Consider the following 21,567-nt stretch of genomic DNA (forward strand, 5'->3'; position numbering starts at 1 on the left):
TCAGTTTTTATAAATTTTAAAATAATGCAGTTTTCACTGATTGCATTCCTCCTGTGTATGAACAAATACTTGGGCAGATTATACTGAATTTGTCATCACTTCTTTTTCTTTTTTCGTACTCCTTGGGACTGTAATGTGAAAACCACACTTTGTTTATCTGTAAATGGTACTTGGTTAACCAAATTTGCCTTAATGATTCTCTAAATTACTTCCCCACATTTCAGTCCTATTCTGCACAAGATTCTCAAGCTAACTATGGAAAATTATGATAGCTAAAATGAGGTCTCTCTTCCCTTTCAGGTAGAAAATTAAGATCTAAATCCATTTTTAAAGATTTTAAAATTTTCTATTAGAGATTGGTTTCAGAATAACTCAGTTCTATTCTGTGCAATTTCACATTCTTGTAATGAAAGAGTCATAGTGAATAAAAATCAGTCATAGCCAAAGTTAGTATTGTGGGATGACTTTCATGTTATCATGAGTAATTATTTAAATCATGGCAGTGTCTGAATGTCAGAAATTTTGCATTTATGTCCTTAACTTCTCTTGAACTTTCCAAATTGTACTTTCTCAGACTCTACCAGACTTTGTGCTCGTGTTCTCAAAATCTTTTTCCGTTACGGCTATGTCTCCAAGTTTTGGGGATAGAGGAGAACTTTCTTCATGGAATGAGTCAGTAGAGTTTCAATTTCCAAAATGTATCTTCTTAATCCACAGTCCTCCTCTATGCCTTACACGATAAAAGTACTCTTCTTATACTGCTTATTTAATGAAACATATCTTGATCCAAAGACCAAAAACAGATTTAAAAACAGAGACTTGAAGATATATTTTTTAAAGTAGAGCCTGTGATATTCCGAATATCCCCATCCAGATATATCTGAGCTCTGTCTCTCACCAGCTAGGGGACCTACGTTTTCTCACCCATAAAATGGAAACAACAGCCTTTGGAAAATAGGAATAATATACCTGTGAAAAATAAATGAGATAATAAATTAAAAGTACCCATCATAGTACCTGGTACACATATGTTAGTCAATTTGCATCTGGAGGTAATTACTTAAGCCAAATTTGGCTCTTAGTTTTTTCAGCACTAACGACAATCAGAAATTCCCTATTTGCATGTTATAAGCCTAGAGTTTTCTTGAATACCATCAATGTGAAACTCTTATCAGAAGACCAGGAAAATCCTTTTATCTAATCTCCAGAAATGAGGTAAATGAACCACCTATAGAGGCCCTAAAATTGCAGCTCATGCTGACATTTGAACAAATGATTTAATTAGTCTCATATGTGGCTAAAACATTTATGCTTTTTCCAAAGCTGTCCAGGTGATTCTAGTGAGCACCAGGGTTGAGAAGTATTGGATGAAGATTTTACTGGGTCAAATTCCCAGGGTTTAAATCCTGGCCCTGTTTTTTACGTGCTCTGTATGCTTGAGCAAATTGCTTAACCAATCTGAGATTTCATTTCTATGATACATAATTTATTACTCACTGTTTGGCATAATGCTGATTTTTTGTAATGCTATTTATTTATGAAATATTTTCCTTAAAAAGTTTAAATAGACAATCCTTCACTGTGACCTGTCAATATATATGATCCCCATGCTCCAAGTACCACTGGACAGTCTCAGTCAGCAAATGTTAGCATTAGAGATAATGCTCGTCCCTCTCTGTTATTGGTTATTTGGGCAAAATACTGCAAAATATCCACTAATGAGTGCTGTACCTTAGTAAGTTGAGTGTTTTGTAACAAGCGTTATTTAGTCTACTAAGACCTCGCTCTCTGCCATTTATCTTATATTTCATAGAACTCAAATGGATAAGATGATAAGACTTCACACCTCATGATTGCAGTGACCTACGTGTGCCATCACATCACTTTGAAGCTAACCTACAACTAATTAGTAACAAAATTCTTAGGACCAGTTCATTTTTCTCTCTCTTTCTCTCTCTCACATACATGTTCCTTTTAGAAATGTGATAAAACATAATTCAAAATCGTGTGCTGAAATAAAGTTAATAAAATTTTAATTAAGTTCAGTCTCTGGGCTTAAATATATCTTCAATATGTGGAACTGTATCACTGAAATACACAGTCTTGTAACCAATTTGAATTTGTGAATAAAATACTATAAATCTGTATTTTTCATTAATATAGTGCAAACAATCCAACAAAAGATCATTTCAGGCTCAATGTTCTTTTTTTTAAATCCAAAGAGGAGTTTGCTACTTATTTGAAGAGATGAGAATAATATGGAGTAAGAATATTAATAATCTATTAAAATATATTCTTTCTAAAGTAGTTGAAAAGATTTTTCCGCTTTGCAATATATTTTATTATGAAATTTTTATTAATTATGAAATAATAAATCTTACCCCAATAAAGGCAAATGACCTCAATTTCTAGATCCTTCAACTTGAATCACAACTCTAACATGTATAGGGGGACAAGTTATGTAACCTTCCTATGCCAGAGTTTCATCTTCTGTGAAACAGAGGCATTTATAGTACTTACATTGTAGAGCTATTGTGAGGAATAAATGAGATAAACCATATATCGTGGCTGTGAAGGATAGATTCTAAGGGAGTCCTCATAATCCCTTGCAAGGCACCCATTCAGCCATCCCTTTTAGCCTGAGCAAACCTGTGACTTGCTTCTGACTAATTGAGTATAGCAGACGTGAAGAAATGTATGTGCTTACATGCATATGATTACATTATGTAAGACTGTGACATCATCTTGAGAGGAGATGCTCTCTCTTGCTGGCTTTGAGAAAACAAGAGGCCATGTTGGGAAGGCCCACAAAACAAGGAACCGAAGGTGACCCCTGGCCAACAGCCAGCAAAACACTGAGGCCCTCACTTTGGCAGGCTACAGGGAAATAAATGATGTCAACAACTACATGAGCTTGGAAACAGACCCTCCCCGAGTTGATCCTCAGGTGACACCACCTCTCTGGTTGACACTTTGATTGCAGCTTTTGAAGACCCTGAAGCAGAAAATGCAGTTAAACCATGCTCAGACTGTGGCCCCCAGAAACTGAGATAATACATGTCTGCTGTTTTCATCTGCTAAGTCTGTGGTAATATTTTTATGCAGCTCCAGATAACTAATACAGTACACGATAATGGTAAATGTTTAGAAATATTGGCTACTATTGTTACTGTTCTTGCAGATTATTGAAATATGAATTAATAATCTTTAATTTTGGTTTTTCTACAGACTAATGAAGATTACATTTCTTATTCTTTACTGAAATTTTTGAAGTTGTGATTATTCTGAATTTTCTATTTGTCCGTGAAAAAACATGGTATTTACCCACTGACTTTTTTTCTTCTATATTATTTTTCACAACTGAAATGTGGGGAGAGATGATTGACAGGTAAGGATTTTCTTCCCTTTCAAATATCATCTTTGGAATCCAAATACTCTTGGCCAGAGGAAAGTAAGACCCAAGTCATGCCTCCAGGTACACAGTATACACCCAATGAATGTTACTTTCTTCCTGTATCTGACAAAAGAAAACAAAACTATTTGTATTTACGTAAGCAAATTTAACTAGGAGGAGGGGAATTTTGAAAGCAAAGCCTTTCTTTTTTTAAAAAATTAATTTTTAATTGAGATAAAGCATCCATAAAAAAGATGGCAGCAAGTATGAGAATACAGCTTAATAAATTATCACAAAGTGAACACACTCCTATAACTACCACCATGTCTACACATATAACATTGACTAGAACCCCAAAAGTTTTCTTTAGACCCCCAAACCTACCCATGATCTAGACTAGTACAGAGTTTTCCCTTAAAAAAAAACACCTCTTCTATATCCTGGCTCACTTTTTTCCCTGCTTATTCTAGCAGGAACTGGGAGCAGTGTGTTAAAATCTTCACCGTGAATTTTGATATGCTTTTTCCTCTTCAGTTTTGTCAAATCTTGCCTTGTATTTCAAGGTCGGGTTATTAGGTAGACACAAATTAGAATTATTATAGATATATGATGGGTTGGACCTTTTAATATGAAATTTCTCGGTATCTTTAATAATGCTTCTTGTCATTAGAATTTACATTTTTTCATTGGAAGTGAATAATCAGAGGCTATAATTATAGAGAAAATTTAGGAGGTTATTAATTTTCACTCAAGAATTTATATTGATTGGACTTTTCACCATGTAACTCCTTATTTGATATTTAAATATGTTCTATCCTGAAATGCAGTAACTTCTCACCAAATTGATAGAAAAGAAAAAAGGATCAGAATGGCATAAAAAAGATATCCCTAATCACTTGAAAATCTTAAATGTATCCTTAAACATGATTTACAGACCATGAAGTACTTCAGTTTTAGTCTTCACTAAAAGCTACACAAAACTTACGTTTAAATAGCTCGAAGTAACACATTCAAACTGCTTCCCTTCTATCAGAGGAAGATGCTGAATCCTAACAATGTAATTGAAACGGAAACCCTTCCCGGAGCCACAGAGACAGCAGCCGCTAAAGACTGCAATTCCGGCACCACCTTACCTCCTCTGCTTGTCACCCTCTCCCTGCTGCCACTCCCCTAAAAAAAAATCCAAGGAAAGAAAACATTTTTTCTGTATTATAGCGGGAAAAGCATTGCTAATCTTCTCATCATAATGGTTTTTCCATCCTGCCGCCGGGAGAAAAATAAATGGATGTGTCTCCTTGGGAGAATAGGTACAGTAGGAGTAGCACACTGGTAGACTATCACAAAGGACGTTTAGATTTGAGAACCAGTGTCCATCTTCGCACATGGAACTGAACCAACCCCCTTCCCACAACCATCCCCACTCCAGCTCGGTATTCTGCAAAGGTTGGACACTGATGGCTACAGTCCTGTGTTGCTCCTGAATCTGCTTGATTTATAGGGAATTGTGGCAGAGTGAGTGGTGTGGGTCCACACTTGGGGGAAAAAGTGGAATTTGCAGCGCAAAGGAGCTTGAAATAAGCACAGAGAGACTTGAAGAAGGAGGAATGGGTGGGCAAAGAACATGCACTTGAGGCTGGATGTAAAGACAGGAGTAAAGAAAGTGGCTTTATGTGTTGCTTTGCAAAGACTGAGAAGAGTAGTGTGAGAAGGAGAACAAGTGATCTCATTCATGGACAGGCTATTTTCTAGGTATTGAGGGAGACACTCTCATCCATCAGCATCACTACCATTTAGAAATGTTAGTTACTACCCAAGATCACAGAGATGGTGAGTAAAGAACTGGGACCCAAGACCTTCTGAATTCAGTCCAGCCTCACACTTAGCCTATAAATGTTCTTCACTTCAACATGCTGTTGGCTGGATTGTGTCCTCTCAAAATTTTCTTGTAGAAGTTCTAATGCCCAGTACCTCAGTATGAGACTATGTTTGTAAATAGGTCTTTTTAAAGAAGTAATTAAGGTAAAATGGTGTCAAATGGGTGGGACCTAATCCAGTATGAGGGGGATCCTTATAATAGGAGATTACAACACACACTCACAGAGGAAAGACCCTGAGGAGACACAAGGATGAAATGCCATCTACAAGCTAAGGAGAGAGGCCTGAGAAGAAACCAACTCTACCAATACCTTGATCTTGGACTCCCAGGTCCCGGAACTGTGATGGAAAAGTTTCTCTTGTTGAAGTCCCCAGTCTGTGGTGCTTTGTTGTGGCAGCCCCAGCAAACATACACATGCCATGCAGGCTTGCCACTTCCCTCAAACAGAATGAAGAAAATAAAAGCATTAATTTTAAAAGTTATTTAAAGAATAATATTTAGAAAGGATACTAAATGAAAAAGTGAAACAAAAAACACTGAAATTCAATATTTGCAACTCTATTCACCCTACAGAACATTTTTCTAGTTGAATTGGAAATGTGTGGAAAGCAGCATTGTAAGGGAAATACCGAAATGATCTTTGACTATGCCAGCGAACAATTGATATTTTTTTTACTTTTGTTGTGTGATTAATTTATTTGTCATCAGAAAAAAAGTAGTTTAGCACAAAGATGTGTTTTCATTACACAGCAACAGCATTATAAGTCTTGGTTTACGCTGGGCCTGTAGAATACCCAGCCATGCTCCTAATCCTATTTTTACTGAAGCAAGCAGCATATCATACCAATGTCACACAACCAAATAAAACTCGATCTCAGACTCTGCGTCCAATTCATTGGTTTTACGGCTTTCACACAAATTTGGGGGGAAAATCTGTTTTTTTTTTTTTGAGGAAGAATAGCCCTGACCTAACATCTGCCACCAATCCTCCTCTTTTTTTCTGAGGAAGACTGGCCCTGATCTCATATCCGTGCCTATCTTCCCCTACTTTATATGTGGGGACGCCTACCACAGCATGGCTTGCCAAGCGGTGCCATGTCCATACCCGGGATCTGAACCAGTGAACCCAGAGCTACCGAAGTGGAGTGTGCGCACCTAACTGCAGAGCCACCGGGGCAGCCCTAGGAAAAACCTGTTTTTTCAAAATTGTTAGATTATCAACTGGGAAAGTTTTCATTCGAATATATTGCCAAAAAACACTTTTAGTTAGATGGAGAGAAAATATGCTTTATTCTAGGAATATAATCAGCTCTGCCATAATGCTGGTTTTTAAAATGTGACTTTGTTCCAACATGATTGATATATTAGGAAACAAGCTGAACACAATACTAATTTTGTGTTTGCCTGTGCACTATATTGTCCACAAGAAATACAAGATGAACACAGACCACTGTACCTAGCTGAATGAAGATGAGTAGAAATACACACATGTGCATATATATACACACACCTCTGAATGTTTAACAGCCAGCATGGTTCACTGCATGTTATGAGCCACATCCACCCATACCAGTGTGAGAACTTTCTGACCAATTTCAGATAACCTCCCACCACTTCACAATAACTCACAAGCTACAGCGCTTCCAATGCCCACTTATAAAAGCACACCTTGGGTCTTTTATCAAGGTAAATTGCTGAATTTACTATAGTATCTATGGATTCCTTAACTATTTAATGTGTATAAAACTGGGCTGCCATTTTTATTAGGTGTCTATCTCTTTATTTTTTCTATGTCACTGACAAAGTTTTTGAGTATTGTGCTTCTAATCCCATTTCCCCCAGGAACCCTGCAGTTTTTATAGCATGATTTTTCATAGTGCAGTGAATTTTAGGAATGCATACATTAAGGCAAAGCAGAAATACTGTTCCTTGAATAGACACTGATCTCATTCTCTGGGAGGAAGTCCTTATGCACTATTTTTTGTAGTATTTTGCCCAGCCCCCTGGGGGTTTCTTCTTTATCCCTTATGCTCATTAGCCAAATCTGAATTAGATATAGGTGGCCTATGCCCTCCTTAGAGACTGTACAGCTTTATTAGCCTGTTTCCTGCCCAGGGGATGATGCTGCATTGAAAAGAAATCATCCAGTATACCAGGGTAATGGCATATGATAGCTCCAGCCTATGTTATAGATGCAGCCCTGTGGAGAAGGAGGCCAGTTCTATTAGAAGAAGAAGGTGAGAAAAGGATATCAGGCAGACACAAATATTAACTGCTATAGCCACTAAAGCATGAGAGTGTGTCCTCACCCAGTAAGAAAGCCAACTCTCATCATTTTATCCTGGACCTCTTCGAATCCTTGTGACTCTCCTGGGTAGATGAGAATCTCATTCATGGAGAGGGCCTCTTCCCCTAATGTTATGCCAAATCAGCTGGATCTGTGTTGGGTTTGTCCACTCACATACTTGGACTCTTCAACCTTTGTTAAAGAGGCCAATGAAATTTGAGAAATCCTCTTTTCTTCTGAACCTTCCTGCTCCTGTAGCTGGAGGTCAGTGTATTTTTCTTTACAAACTCCTCTTGTAATAACTCGACTTCATTCATCTTGAAGTCAAAAAAAAATCTGAATTTTCAAGTATTGAAACAGTTTTTAAGTTCAAGAAGTTATTTTTCAAAGTTAAAAAAATTTCTCTATTTGTACATTTGATCAAATGGCCCTAATTCTACCCAAGGGGCTACAGAAATTTAATTCCTTTTCCATATTATATCTCTTATTGTGTGAACATCATTTTGTTCTAATGTAAGTTCACCAATCTTTAATAATCCTCTTATTTTTTCTACGATTTCTAATAATAATTATTTATAATGATAAAATTATAAATAATATTAAATAATACTTTTAAATAATATTTAAATTAGCAATAAAAATTTCCATGATAATAAATGGTCTACTAATTTATTTTCCTGTATCTCTCAGTTAGAAGGCTCTCTTGGTTTGGAGCATTTAGATGCTCTTGTGTAAGCTCTTCATTCACTCTTGGCTGAACTTCCCTCTTAACCAAGGTTACACTGTATCAAAGTATAATCTTCAGAATACCTACATCAGGATAAGAGAGTGCTTGGTAAAATGTAGATTTCTAGGTACCACCTGAAACCTACTGAATCAGCATGTGGAGCAGGCAATGGAGTCAAGACATTCGCATTTGTAGGCTGCATCCTAAGTGATTTTCATGCACAGTATAGTTCCACAACTTGGAAGTGTTCATTCTACTTTTTTTCCATTGAAAAAAATTCCCTTCAGAAGAAAAGGCAAAAGTAATATACCATTTAAGAAATATTTCAATGTTAAAGACAGAGGAAACCATAAACATTTTTATTCAGTTGCCACATTTCAACAATTGAGGAAACAAGCTAAGAAATATTAAGTTGATTTGCCAAAGTCAAAAGAAAGGAAAAAACAAGAACAAGGATCAGAACACCTGTATCTTAACCATAATTCCAGTACATATGCTTAATTTTTGTAGTTAATACACACTGATCCCAAATAGAGTGATTTTTATTTGCTTTCTCTGGCAATCAGAAATCTGAGTAGCTTTCACACTTTTCATAAGAATCACCTTACTGGGGCTAGTGCATCCCTTTAATAACCCACTAATAATTATTCTTGATCACACCTCTAGAGCTTCTTCTTATAAAAGGTTTCTTTGCGAGCTGCCTCCCTTCATCCAAAAAGTATACATCAAGAGTCCACTATGGGCCAAACACTGTTCTGGGCAACTGGGATATAGCTTTAAACAAAACATACAAAAATTCCTACATTTTGGGGCTGGCTCAGTGGTGTAGTGGTTAAGTTCACGCACTCTGCTCTGGTGGCCCAGGGTTCACAGGTTCAGATCCCAGGCACAGACCTACACACTGCTCATCAAGCCATGCTGTGGCAGTGTCCCACATACAAAATAGAGGAATATTGGCACAGATGTTAGCTCAGGGGCAATCTTCCTCGAGAAAAAAAAGGAATATTGGCAATAGATGTTAGCTCAGGGCCAGTGTTCCTTACTAAACAAACAAACAAACAAAAAATCCTACATTATGAATGAATGTGATGGCCTTATAGGTATGTTCTCCTTTAATTCTTCATGTGGATTAGTAACATTTAACTACATTTACATTAAATATTTTAATATTTTTACTTTTAGTATACTTACTTTTCTCCTAACTTTATGAAATTCACCTCCCCAAAGTTTTGGGAACATACCTTTGTTTTCTACCTAGCCTCTTTCTATCCCTTTCAATACCACCATATCTAAAAAATTCCAAATAAATAATCATTTGTTTGTTGAAATTTCAAGAATGAAGAATAACTAACAGTAAAGGGCTGTTATGCCATTTACTGAGAACAGAATGCTGACTAGAAGAGCACATTTTATATTCAAAGACAAATAAATTGGGGGGAAAAAGGTAAAGAAATATTTACCATGAAAACATTAACCATAAGAGAAATGGAGGGGCTATATTAATACAAAACAAGACTTTAAAGCAAGAAATGTTACAAGATAAAAGAAGGATATTTCATAATAATAAAAAGATCAATACATTAGGAAGATATAGCCATTATAAATGCATATACATGTAAAAACAGAGCCTAAAATATATGAAGCAAAAAGTGACAAAATTAAAAGGAGAAATATATAATTCAACTCTACAAATAGAAATTTAATATTCTGTTCTCAGTAAATGGTATAACAGTTAGACAAAAAATCAGTAAGGATATAGAACACTCGAACAGTATTATCGACCAATTTGACTGAGCTGACATATATGGAACATTCCATCCCACAAAAACAGAATAAATTTGTTTTTTAAGTGCACGTATAACATTCTCTAGTATAGACCACATGTGAGGACATAAAACAAGCTTAAATACATTTGAAAAGATTGAAATCATACAATGTAGTTTCTCTGACCACAACCAAATCAAATTAGAATTTGGCAGCAGAAAGAAAATTGGAAATACATCAAATATTTGGAAATTAAACAACACACTTCTAAATAACTTATAGGCTAAGGAAGAAGTCACAAAGCAAGGAGAAAATATAGTCAATTTACTGAAAATAAAATATAACATAAAATAAATTTATGGGATGAAGCTAAAGCAGTGTTAAGAGGGAATGTTATAGCTTTAAATGCTTACATAAGAAAGCAAGAAAGACCTAACCACAATCCTGGTTCCAACTCTAAGAACCAAGGAAAAGAAGAATAAATCAAACCTAATGTAGCAGAAAGGAAATAAATATCATACCAGAAATCAATGAAACAGAAAATTTAAAAACTAGGAAAATATAAAACCAAAAGCTAGTGCTTTAAAAAAATACACAAACTTGAAAAACCTTTAGTTAGATTGATCAACAAGAGAAAAAAAGGAGCTACAAATTACCAAAAGCAGAAATGAAATAGGGGGCATCACTAGAGACTCTAAAGCATTGAAAGGTTATAAGGGAATATTAGGAACAAACTTATGACAACATATTGGACCACTTTGGTAAAATGGGAAAATAGCTATAAAGACACAAATTAAGAAGCTCTTTAAAGAAGAAGTAGAAAATCTGAATAGACTTATATAAAGTAAACAAACTGAATAAGTATTTAAGTTGGCCTCCATCGGAGAGCCAAAAGAAAGCCAGTGCCTTCAGTCATACAGCCACAGGAAATTAATTCTGCTAACAACCTGAATGAGTTTGGAAGAGGATCTTTTTCTTATTAAGCCTCCAGATGAGATGCAAGCTCCCTTGTGTCACTTATAAGGGCACCAATTCCATCAGGAGGGCTCTACCCTCATGACCTAATCACCTCTCAAAGGCCCATCCACCAAATACCACCACATGAGGGATTAGGGTTTCAACATATGAATTTTGGGAGTACACAAACAGGTTACATGCCAAAGAGATTTTGCAGATATAATTAAGGTTAGTCATCAGTTGACTTTGTGGTCCAAAGGGAACTTATACAGGTCAGCTCAATCTAATCACATGACATCTTTAAAAGCAGAGTTTTCTCCAACTGGTAGGAGAAGGGGATTTCATAGATACCTGAAACAAAAGAAGAATTTGATGTGCCATTTTGGGCTTGAAGATGGAAGGGACCACCTGATGAAGAATATTGTTTTTTTCTAGAACCTGACAGCAGCCCTTGGTTCACAGCCAACAAAGAAATGGAGACCTTGGTGCTACAACTGTAAGGAACTGAATTTTGCTAACAATCTGAATGAGCTTGGAAGTGATTCTTCTCCAGGGTCTCCAGGTTGGAGTCCAAATGACTTCAGTCAATGAAAACCACTGAATAGTATACTTACAATGGGTTATTGTACGGTATATAAATTTCAATAAAGTTGTAAAACAATGCAAAACAATATGACACTAAAGAAGGAAATGAGATGCCCCCACACGTTCTCCAAATATTTCTGAGAATGTGGATCAAATGGACCTTTCATACACTACTGATGGGAATATAAATCAGTATAATGACTTTGAAAACTGTTTAGCAATGTGTATTGTCTTAGTCCATTTGAGCTTTTGAAACAAAAATACCATAGGTGGGGTGGCTTAACCAACATGCATACATTTCTCAGAGTTCTGGAGGCCGGGAAGACCAAGATCAAGGCACTGGTAGATTTGATGTCTGGTGAGAGCTGCTTCCTGGTTCATAGATGGCTGTCTTCTCATTGTTATCCTCACACGGCAGGGAGCAGAGAGAGGAAGCAAGCTCCTTGTGACTCTTACAGGACCACTGATCTCATTCATGAAGGTTCTAGCCTCGTGACCTTACCTGATCCCAATTGTCTCCCAAAGGCCCCACCTCCTGACACCAGCACATTAAGGGGTAGGAATTCAATATATGAGTTTGAGTTTGATGAACACAAACTTTCAGTCCATAACATGTACCAAAGCTGAACAGAAACATACCCTATGACTCAGTAATTATCCTCCTACACATATACTCAAGAGTAATAAGTGTGTATTTGCAAGAAAAAAGTATAGGAAATGTTCATAGCAGTTTTGTTCATAGCTGAAAACTGGAGAAACCTATCAATAATAAGTTGGAGAAATATAACAAATATATATATATATATATTCATAAAATGGAATACAATCCATCAATGAAAAAGAATACATATGTATCACACCACAATTTAAATGAATCTAACAGACATAATGTTGAGCAAGAAAACCAGACACAGAGGAGTATGTATTGTATGATTCATTTAACATGAAGCTTTCAGACAGATAAGTCTAATCTGCGTGTACAGTAGTCAGAATAATGTTTAGCTTTCCAAGGAGGGATTGCCTGGGAGGGGGCAGGAGGGAGAGTTTGCAATGCTTGCTACTTTCTATATTTTATCTGGAAGATGATTACACAGGTGTATACATTTGAGAAAATTCGCTTATCAACAAACTTAAAATTTGGCACTGTATTGTGTGGAAGTTAGTCAATAGAGTATTGACAAAAATTATATCTCTTTTAGATCATGGTAGAGAACCAGTTAGAATAAAAATGAAGATGACACAAAACAGAAAACATTGATTAAAAGTTAAATGACTGAAAAACATTAAATTCAATGAAAATTGTAGCCAAGAAATCATTTCAAGAGTCATGAATAAATATAATATATAATAAATAATCATGTGAGATTTATAAAGATAAAATTTAGAGTGAAAAATTTAAGACTTCTAGCACCTAATATTTAAATGTTTCTTCTGTACCATTTTAAGGATAAAATAACCACCATACTAAAACTTTGTTGCCTCTTTCCACTTCAGAAACATAAGCAGTGTAACCTATTGAGTTAGAAAAATAAATCCATAGCATCTCTCCAGAGAGCAATTGAGCTCATTATAAACCTAAACCTATGAGTATGCCTATAATGATACAATAAATTCAAATGGAAAATTTTTTGTAAAATATGTCCTTTTCTTTGACAATACATGACATATTATCATCCTTACCACTCTGAGATTAAAGTGTTTTAAGCTCTTTCTTTATTTAACCAATCTGAGCAACAAAGAAAAAATATATGAAATTTATTCCAGGGGGTTGAGTTTACAATACATTGAAGTCCCATAAAAGGAGCTGTAAATGGAAAGTATTTTATTCAGTATTTGATTCACTTGACATAATTGCCCACTTATGATTTGCCACATTATCCTTCTTACATATAAGATAAATATCACAGTTTAAAGGCTTAGGCAAATACAAAACTGATGTTTAGGATAAGATACTTATTAATGATAAATAGGCAAGACTTATTAAACACTTACTATGTGACCTAAGCATTATATGTCTATTATGTCATTTAATGTTCACTATAAACTTGTGAGGTAGGTATTCATATTATCTCATTTAAAAGATGAGAAAACCAAGACATAGAAAGGGTAAGTTGCCCAATGTCAGCAGCTAGAAATGGTGAAGTCAAGAGCTGAATTGAGTGTCCTAACCCCAAAGGAAATTCTGCGACATAGGATGGCCTAGAGTTCATTAATATACCAAGAGAAACACGGTGTATTCTAAATTAAAATATGAAATAAACACAATATATCATTTAGTGGTGGCATCACATTGAAAATCTGTTGTAAGCCCCTCGACAAGGCCACAAATGCCCTTGTGATCCCACACAGCCTATAAAGGATGGTAGAGACACTATTTGCCTATACTGTGATCCATTTTGCCAGGGCTCCTCCAGTGAACTAGCTGCCTAATCAAAAAAGGATGTTTTAGCTCAGATAAAATGGTCAATACTAAATCCATTTGGAAGTTAAACAAGAGTTTTCTAAGCCTTAACATAAAGCATTCACTCTGCATTACACAGATCTCAGACACCAGAGGGCAGGGCAATAGTGTCCTGGTTTATCATCACTCATTGATTCAATCAGTCCTTCCAGGATGAATTAATGAAATAAGTTATAAGGCAGAACTTGAGTGTGATATAATGAAGTGAGCATGGATTTGGGAATTGCAAAAAGCTAGGTTTACACTTTTGCTCTGATAAATACTGTGTGACCTTGTACAAATCACCTCTCTGGGCACACATTCCTCACCTACAATTGTAAAAACCATATCTACCTGATAACGTTGATAGGACCACGAAATGAGATAGCCATCATGATGCTTAGCAAAGAGCCTGACATACTAGGTTTCTCAATAAGTAATCTTTAGGAGTATTATTATTTAATCACACTACTTCCAAAGGACAGAGTGTGCTCAAATAGACTAGAAAGCATTTATTTATATTTTTACATTTTATTTACTTTTTCTGAAGAAGTAATATATACACACAATTTTAAAATGAAAAAAATAATAAGAAATACAGTGAAAAATAAGTCACTCTCTATCCCTCTTCCTTTGCTTGAAAATTCTCCTCAGGGACACCCACAGTATAAACTTTCAAGATGTTTAATGAATATTCAAGAGTATATGTAAATCTTCCTGTTTAGCACAAATGGTACCCATTGATTTACACCTTACTTTTTTGACTTAATTTTATATCTTAAAGATCACTCAATATCAATGCTTTGGGGGTTTTGAGAGGATCCAATAAAGAGCATGACTCTTCCTCATCAGATTTCTGAATCACTTGAGATGTGACAAGAGTCACCAGATGGAGAACCCAAGAACCGGTTTCAACACTGATGAAGAAGAAGAAGACTTAGTTTAACATGAGAACCAAAATGGTTTGCTAATCCCTCTTCCCCAGTAGAGATCCTGGAACAGCTGACTTGAGAGAATGTTCAGTCTGTAGAGCAGACATGGCCCATAAAGTGTCCCTCCCATTTTTAATGGAGGCAGAAGGACTACAGGGATCACGTTGTGAGATCACTTCCACCCAACTGAGAAACATGAATCAATTCCTGTCCCACTAATCAGCTAACTGACATGACTAAATGCAGAGGAGTAAAGGGTGGGCATAAGCTCACAAGTGCTCCTAGGGAAAAACCTCTATTTGTGGAAACTAAGAGAAGTGGAGAAACAGTACTCCCATCTATGACAGGTACATAAAGATGGTATGTTCCTTTTAAATTATTACATAATACCCAATTGAATGAATACACCATAATTTATTAAGCCAGTTGCTTTTTTTTGTTTAAGTGAGTCTATTTTTTTCCTTCTATTGACAATGCTATAATGAATATCCTTGGCCACAGATGCTCATGTATATGTGAAAATATATCTGTAGGATATATTCTTGGATATGGAAATAAATAGTATTTGGTTGCTTAATTTTGATAGGTGTTACCAAATTTCTCAGTGTAAACAAAGTCTTAAAATGTAGTATACAAAAAAGGCACTCATTTCATCTTCATTAAGTCACCAAAACATGGTGTTAGTGTCTGGAGGATCACAAGGTGACATTGGAAACTGTGCGTTCCTATTATCAAGTCAGTGCTTGATATTACTAACAGAAACATGCTCTCAGAACAGAAAAGTGGCAGTACTCCTTGGCACTCCCAGGGGGGTGGCCCGAGGGACATCATAAGACATCTGAGATATAAGTTCTCAGGCCTGTCAACCTTCAGGCAACTCATTTACCTAGCACCCAAAAATCTTTAGATTGGCTTAGAAGTAGCATCTTGTTTATTGACCCAGACAATGGGATTCCAAATCTGGCAAATATAACCAAAAGAGAATGAAGGCTCTAAGAACAGCAACAGCTCGCAAGTGAAAACACACTAATGATTCCTCTGCAGCAACAATTGTAGAAATTCTGGTTTTGTCAAAGTTTGCTGGGTCTTTGGTTTCTTTTCAAAATATCACACATCTCTTTAAATAAAAATTTAAAAAGAAAGATGTTAGTGTTCCAGGCATGAATTTGTCAAACATATGAGGCATGCTACATTTGACTTTGAAAATAATGGTTCTCATAACTTGCAAGAAAGTGGGTATTTAGGAATAGAGTGAATATGTAAAATATGGTTGATTATTTTGTATAAATGGTGTGCACTGTAAAGTTCATAACTGTCTAATCTTAGGCCATTTCTTGAAAAATTAATCACCAGACATCATAGTCAATCATTCTCACTCTTCTTTTATATTAGAAATGTTGCTGCCTCTGTGCACGTGAACTAGAAACACAACAAAAAAAAAAACAGTATTTTGAAAGCAGAGGCAGCTGTAACAGGAAAAAAAGTGTTGTAATGTTTAAATAGGAATTCAATAAGAAAGAAGTTCATTTTGAAATTCCCACTTATACTGGGAGATCTGGAATTACAGTTTCACTAATTACTATCTCTTACCCTTGATTCCCAGGGTTAAGGAATACCACAGCCCTCTATTATTCCTGCACTTCATTTTCTATTAAGTAGATCTAGCCAGATAATCTTCTTTTTCTCTTTGTTCCATTTTCTTTGTTCTCTTTTCTCATTTGTTCATTCTCTTTGTACTTATTTATTTATACATTAATGAAATACATATTGCTTGGGCTTCACCTAAGTATTGGGAGGGTGCTAAGTTCTAGGGATGAAATGGGAAGCATAGCCCCTTCCCTTGTGGGGGGTTACCATCTACTAGAAGAAAGATATTTTAAATGTCACAGAAGTAAATAAATATAAATGCAATCTTTATTTAGTACTATGAAGAAAAAAGTATGAAAGAGTAAGAGACAATATAATATCTTGACCTGTTAGGAAGTTTCATTTGAACCAAGACCTGAAGGATGAATGGATGTTAATTCAGTGAATGTAGAGCCCAAAGGAATGACATTGACAGATCCAGATGATCATCATGGCTGAGCACAGAGAACCAGAGAGGAGACTGGTGCGAGTAACATGAGAGTGGTTGGAGGGGCAGATGACCAACAGCCTTGTATGCTATATTACAAGATTTGTTCTTCTTCATAAGAACCAAGGAAAATTATAGTAGGATTTCAAGCAGGAAGATGACATGATCCAGCTTGCCCTTTAAAACCATCACTCTAGGTATAGAATTATGAAGTAAGAATTTGAGTGAGGCAAGAGAGGCTGTTGGTTGCAGGAGATTGTTGCAGTAATTCAGAAGAGTAATACCGGTAGTTTGAAATGGGGGCTGCAAGTAGAGATGGAGAGAATGGTACACACCTGAGAGACACTCTGACGTAAAATTGATAGGACTAGGTAAGTGACTGGATATGTATGGTAGGGAGAATGTTAATGCTGACTGGGTGTGTAATTGGGTGGATGGCACTTAGAAAACATGGGCAAAGAGTAGATGGAGAATTCTGATATTGACCTTGTCACCTTTGAAGTGCTCTTTAGAGATTTTTCTTGTAGATATGTATGATTTATTTAATTTTTATCTTCATTTAAGAGACAGCCTAGTAATTCCTTTGAGGTTAATATGTCAAGAGGTCTTGGATACATCTGGCAATTTTTCAATGCTCTTGAGCAGGGCTATATGCCACTGGATGTCAAAAGCCCATAAGAGAAGACCCCTGGGGACACGTATTTACAAACCAATGGTAACAACAGCAGTAGTAAGACTCCTCCACTGATAACACCCTTGCAGTTTCAGAGAAAGGAAAATGAAAACAAATAAGGAGTGCAACAAGAGAATGATTTTGCCTAAATTATGTAAGCCTAGGTCAAAATGTAACACTTTGGTCAAATTTTGACCCAAACTCTCCATAAAGTTATGCTTGTGGTACCACAAATTTTGCATTATTGGAGGGACATTCTGAAAGTCAGACTGTATCCGTCAGTTATCCCATGACCCTGAATGATGTGATGACTGAAGGTGTCAAAATAGGATACCTACACCTTTACAAGATAGCTTTAGAAGCTAACAACCCTTTAATAATCTAATGCCTTCAATTAATGCCTAATGACTTTAAAAAAGTCCCTGCTATGTCCAAGTTAAATAAATCAATGAGGCACTCACAACTAGAGTATACAACTATGTACTGGGGAGATTTGGGGAGAAGAAGGAGGAAAAAAAGAAGATTAGTAACAGATGTTAGCTCAGGTGCCAATCTTCAAAAAACAAATCAATGATATAATAAGAGAATGCAATTTGTTCTTCCATTGGAAATATATTTTATTCTAGGAGTCCAAAATGTAAAAATAGTTTCTCTTGTCTGCCCTTTTTTTCCTGAGTAAAAATTGACTACCCTTAAGGGAAAAAAAAAGTACCTCATATAAATAAAAATCATGCAATTAAAAGAAAAAGTAAACTCTCAGTAAATTTTCCAAAGGCAATTTTAATGAAAAGGTCACTAATTATCATTTGAATAGTAATTTAAACTGTAGAATGGTATGTCCAGAAATTAAAAATAACTGGCACAAGGGAAAAACAACAAAATCTCAGCGGCTTAATAAATTAAAAGGCTTAATTATTGCTCCTGCAAAATCCATCACAGGCCAGGTAACTCTGTTCAATGTAAATGCTATGTCACATAGAATATTCGGTCTCCAAGGTCTCCACAGTAATGGGAGGGAGAGGGAGAGGCAGCTGACTAATTTTTAAATGCCTTGGCTCAGATGAGATTTGTGTCATTGTACTTCTATTTCATTTTCCAGAATTAGTTATATGAACCCAACATAACTGAAAGGGGGGTGGGGCTGAGAAATGTAGGGAATTCATAGATATGTGGTGAGTACTAGTTGTCTAACATAAGTGATCTCTGACATGTAACTCTTCTGGTTTATCCAGGTATCTTCAGACTTCTGTCTGGAATATTGTTTTACTCTTCATTTCACCTACAGAAACACTTCATACAATAAGGCAAAATATTTATGATTTTCCACCTCCAATCTCTTTGTCTGAAGTGACAGCTTAGCCAAGTTACCATAATTTTTCAGTAATATCCATAATGATGACTATATAGGAACCTGGAATTGATAGGTTTACAACAGTATCTGGCCAAAAATATCTACCAAGAAGTTCAGGTAATGGTGAAATGCTTCCCAAAACATTTGTTCTAGGGACAGACCTCCCTTTTCATTCTAAAGAAAATATAATTTGTACTCAAATATCAATTATATGCATTCCACTTCCAGTAGTGATCAAGTAGGCTCCTACTAGACTGATCCTCCTCAGACAACAACCATACATGCTGGGTAATTATAAAAACAACTACAGAACTTCTTTGGAGAGGAAAGAAGGAGGAGCAAGAGGAGGAGGGGAAGGAAGGAAAAGAAGTTGGCAGCAAATTTAGGAGAGGAATCACCACTTGGTAAATCACCACTGGGTAAATTTTCCATTTTCTTTAGGGCGTCTACTCTGAGGGACCTTCACAATCTGTACCAAGAAGGATGGTTAAAAATATAATAGAAAACTCACTGTATTCCTGGGTTGAAGAACCAGAAGGCAAGGTTGGGGTCAAGCACAACCGCTGGAAAATGAGAGGAAAATCCCAAAAAGAAGAGAGAAGGAACCCCAAATTCTAAATATAAACCATGGTTAAATCCTGGCTGACACCTAAACCATGCATCTGTGTGTCAGTCTCCAATCATTATGGCTAAAGCTAGAAGAACTGAACTGAGATGTATGCTGCTGCCCGAGAGACAGTTTGCCATTTGAAACAAACAAAGTTAATTGCTTAAACAAACAACAAACAAACAAAACTACAGTCTTTCTTTAGGGATATAACAGACTCCAAAATTTTCACAACATAACATTGTCAGGTTAAAGTTAATCAACACATCAAGAAGTTGGTAAACAGGACTCATTCTCAAAGGAAAAAAGCAATCAACTGACAATGATCCCAGATGATCCAGATGTTAGAATGAGGAGACTGTGAGATAAGGGCAGTTATTATAACTATGCCCAAGGACGAGAAAGAAAAGTTGGAACTCTAAAGAGGAAAAAACATAAGGAAGAAACTAATCAAATTTCTAGAACTGAAAAATACAATATCAAAAATAAAATATTCACATTATGAATTTAATAGCAGAATGGAGATGACAGAGGAAAGACCCTATAAACCTGAAGATCTATCAGTAGAAATTATGTAATTGAGGAAGACAGAGAAAAATATTTAAAAACTAAATAGATCCTCAGTAACTGGTGGGACAATATCAAAATGTCTAACACAGGTGCAGTTGGAGTTCCCAAAGGAGAGGGGAGAAAGAACAAGGCAGAAAATATTTTTGAAGAAATAATAGCCAAAAATTTCCCAAATTTGGTGAATGATATAAATTTACATTTTTGAAAATTTCAGTAAATGTTAAACAAAATAAATACAAAGAATACCATCCCTAGTTACATGATACAATTTTGAAAAGCAATGATATAGAGAAAATCTTGAAAGCCATCAGAGAAAAATTACCAAAAGAGAGTGAATGGACATCTTTAAAGCACTGAAAGAATAGTTATCAACCCAGAATTCTATACCCTTATGAAAATAGCCTTCAAAAAGGAAGAAAGAAAAAAGACATTTTCAGATGAAAAAAGAATTTTTGTCTTCATCACATAGTTGTTCTGTGTAAAGACACAGATATATTGAAAATAAATGGTTAGGAAAAGTTATACCACACAAAAAGTAAGTTTAAGGAAGTCAGAGTATGTACATGAAAATCAGATAAAGTGAAAGAATATCAAGACAAAGATTATTATCTGAGTTAAAGGAAAATAACTTTTAATAATGAGTTAATTTATAAGAAAGACATAGTTATAAATGAGCATATAAATAATAACAGAAATTCAAAGTTCATGAAGCTAAAATTGACAGAAATTAAAGAGAAAAATAGACAAATCTATGTTAACAATCGCTGATTTTAATGATCCTCTCAAAAATTGTTAGAACTACACAAAAAAATTAGTAAAGATATAGAAGATCTGAACACTATCAACAGCATCGACCTAACTGATATTTATAGAACTCTACATCCAATAACATCAGAATATTCATTCTTTACAAGTACACGTAGTATTTTCATCAAGATTGACCATATCTTGGGCCAAAGAGAAATCTCCACAGGTTAAAAAAGGATGAAAAATCATGCAGAATATGTTCACCAGTCACAGTGGAATAAAATTAGAAATCAATAATCATAAAATCTCTAGAAAAATCCAAATATTTGAAAATTAAGCTACTTTTACATAATTTATGGATCAAGAGAGAAATCATAAGAGATATTTAAAAAATTTTTAAGCTAAATGAAAGTTAAAATACAACATATCAAAACATTTGGGTGAAGTATGAGTAGTGCTCAGAGAGAAACCTACAGCTTTAAATGATTAGAAAAGAGTACTGTATATTAATGACCAGTGTAAATACAAGGAAATAATAAAAAGTAGAAAGTAATGAAATAGAAAACAAATACTACAGAAAATT

At 35.4% G+C, this 21,567-nt stretch overlaps 1 long non-coding RNA gene across 1 annotated transcript in view; it reads left to right on the plus strand.

The window, feature by feature from the left end:
• LOC138921871 (uncharacterized) overlaps nt 1-6,149 on the plus strand; it is a 33,182-nt gene extending 27,033 nt beyond the window's left edge. Inside the window, exons 2-3 of the long non-coding RNA XR_011434819.1 lie at nt 3,229-3,388; nt 4,428-6,149. This is a non-coding gene — a long non-coding RNA (uncharacterized lncRNA). The remainder of the gene's footprint in view (nt 1-3,228; nt 3,389-4,427) is intronic.
• Nucleotides 6,150-21,567: the final 15,418 nt, after the last annotated feature.

The sequence above is a fragment of the Equus caballus genome, chromosome 2 (genome assembly GCF_041296265.1).
Source record: "Equus caballus isolate H_3958 breed thoroughbred chromosome 2, TB-T2T, whole genome shotgun sequence".
In the NCBI taxonomy this organism is placed as follows: Eukaryota; Metazoa; Chordata; class Mammalia; order Perissodactyla; family Equidae; genus Equus; species Equus caballus.